Source organism: Dama dama, chromosome 20 (assembly GCF_033118175.1).
Source record: "Dama dama isolate Ldn47 chromosome 20, ASM3311817v1, whole genome shotgun sequence".
Classification (NCBI taxonomy): domain Eukaryota; kingdom Metazoa; phylum Chordata; class Mammalia; order Artiodactyla; family Cervidae; genus Dama; species Dama dama.
In genome coordinates, this window is record NC_083700.1 from 90,485,735 (window position 1) to 90,489,014 (window position 3,280).

The following is a 3,280-nucleotide window of genomic DNA, read 5'->3' on the forward strand; positions in this document are numbered from 1 at the left end:
TTTGTTCGTAGTGATGCTTTTAAGGCCCACTTGACTTCACATGGGACTTCCCTGGTGGCTCAGAGGGTAAAGCGTCTGCCTTCAATGCCGGAGACCTGGGTTTGATTCCTGGGTGGGGAAGATCCCCTGGAGAAGGAAATGGCAACCCACTCCACTATTCTTGCCTGGAAAACCCCATGGATGAAGAAGCCTGGTGGGTTACAGTTCATGGAGTCACAGAGAGTCGGGTACGACTGAGTGACTTCACTTCACTGACTTCACATGCCAGGACGTCTGGCTCTGGGTGAGTGATCACACCATCGTGGTTATCTGGGTCGTGAAGATCTTTTTTGTATAGTTCTTCTGTGTAGTCTTGCCAACTCTTCTTAATACCTTCTGCTTCTATTAGGTCCATGACATTTCTGTCCTTTATTATGCCCATCTTTGCTTGAAATGTGCCCTTGGTATCTCTAATTTTCTTGAAGAGAACTCTTGTCTTTCTCATTCTGTTGTTTTCCTCTATTTCTTTGCACCGATCACTGAGGAAGGCTTTCTTATCTCTCCTTGCTATTCTTTGGAACTCTGCATTCAAATGGGAATATCTTTCCTTTCCTTCTTCACCTTTTGTTTCTTTTCTTTTCTCAGCTATTTGTAAGGCCTCCTCAGACAGACATTCTGCTTTTTGTATTTCTATTTCTTGGGGATGGTCTTGATCCCTGTCTCCTGTACAATGTCACGAACCTCTGTCCATAGTTCATCAGGCATTCTGTCTATCAGATCTAGTCCCTTAAATTTATTTCTCACTTCCACGGTATAATCGCAAGGGATTTGATTTAGGTCATACCTGAATGGTCTAGTGTTTTTCCCTAGTGTTTTCTTCAATTTAAGTCTAAATTTGGCAGTAAGGTGTTCATGACCTGAGCCACAGTCAGCTCCCAGTCTTGTTTTTGCTGACTGTATAGAGCTTCTCCATCTTTGGCTACAAAGAATATAATCAATCTGGTTTCGGTGTTGGCCATCTGGTAATGTCCATGTGTAGAGTCTTCTCTTGTGTTGTTGGAATAAGGTGTTTCCTATGACCAGTGCGTGCTCTTGGCAAAACTATTAGCTTTTGCCCTGCTTCATTCTGTACTCCAAGGCCAAATTTGCCTGTTACTCCAGGTGTTTCTTGACTTCTTACTTTTGCATTCCAGTACCCTATAATGAAAAGGACATCTTTTTTGGGTGTTAGTTCTAGCAGGTCTTGTAGGTCTTCATAGAACCATTCAACTTCAGCTTCTTCAGCATTACCGGTCAGGGCATAGACTTGAATTACTGTGATATTGAATGGTTTGCCTTGGAAATGAACAGAGATCATTATATCGTTTTTGAGGTTGCATCCAAGTACTGCATTTCAGATTCTTTTGTTGACTAGCATAAGGCAGGCACTGAAGAGGTCACTAAGTGGAGAGTTGTTTATTGAAACTCTGATTGGCTCATAAAGACAGAATTGTGATTGGTGAATAAGACAACCTAATGGAGCAAAAAGTCACAGGGTCCAGGTTAATTATCATGCAACAAATGCTCCCTGTCCATTGGATATTGGTTTCAAAATAGGAGCCCAGAGAGGTAGAATAATAAACATCGCAGTTAATGCTGAAAAGATTGTAAAGGGACACTTCCCTTTCTGATGTGGAAGACTAGATAATCCAAAAATTCTCCTACCACAAAATACCTAGAAATGATGCATAAAATACAACAAATGTTCTTTTAAATGCATATAATATAGGAGAGAGAAGTTTTTTGTTTTGATTTTATAGCCCTCTGTACTGTTTGAATGTGTGTATTACTTTTTTTTGTTACTATAGTATGTCTTATTTTAATTTTTGTCATCCTGTTTTATTTTCATTTAAACTATTTGTTTTTTAGTAGATAATACTTAAAACATGAATCAAGATTCAAAAATTTAAAAAGTCAAACTGCAAAATTTCTCTTTCCTACCCCTATTGCCAGGTCCCCAGTTCCTCTTCCCTAGCCTAGAAATATTTTATGTAGCTACCTTATGACAGGAGTGGAAACATCCTGTGTGCTCAGTCACTCAGTCGTGTCCTACTCTGCGACCCCATGGACTATAGCCCACCAGGCTCCTCTGTCCATGGAATTTTCCAGGCAAGAATAGTGAAGAAGTTTGCCATTTCCTGTTCCGGGGGATCTTCCCAATCTAGGGATCAAACCGACTTCTATTGTGTCTCCTGCATAAGCAGGCAGATTCTTTACCACTGCACCACTTGGAAAGCCACACCAAATGTATATATGCACACCTAAATAATGCTGTCCCTCTCTATAACACAAATTTTCGTTTTCACACACTATTTCACATGTTGATTTTTTTCATACAATAGATTCTGAAGCTCATATCAGAACTTCCTGTGTTTTTTCATAACTGCATAGTATTCAATTTATAGATAAACCATAATTTATTTAAGCAATCCCTGTTGGATATTAACATGTTTTCCAGTCTTTTGCTATTATAAGCACTTCTGCAGTGAATGACTTTGTACATATGATATTTCACACCTGTGTGGGTATATCTGTAGGCTAAATCCTTAAAATTGGAATTTCATAGTAAAAAAAATAGAGGTAACATATACCTCTAAACATAAACAGTCAATTGGTCTCCATTAAAGACATTCCTATCATCATTGTCAGAGTGCTGTACATATATCCCTCAATAACTGAAACAGGACTTTCCTGGTGGTCCAGTGGTTAAGAATCCATCTGCCAATAGGGAACATGGGTTCAATCCCTGGTCTGGGAAGATTCCACATACCTTGGGGCAACTAAGCACATGCACCACAACTACTGAACCACACACCCTAGGGCCCATGCTCTGCAACAAGAGAAGCCATTACAATGAGAAGCCCTTGCACCACAACTAGAGAATGCCCATGCACAGCAACACAGAGCCAAGAAACTAAAACCAGTAAATTAAATAAAAGTAACTAAAACAATAATTTTAAATTCATATTATAATTCAGAAGAGATTATTGAGGGAGTTTTGTTTAAAACCAGCAGGATTTAAAAGAAGAAAAAAAATGTTATTACCTATGGCCATATTATTACCACCACTCTAATCCTACCTTCATTGCTCCTTTGCTAAGCTTCCTTGGAATCCCAGAAATAATCATAATGAGGAGAGGAGGCAGAGCACCTTTTTATTTTAAAAACCAGGCACCAGATTTCCTCTTTGGAAAAGAAGTTTCTTTACTTAGTGTATTAATTTGCTAGGGTTGCCATAACAAAGTCACAAACTGGATAATTT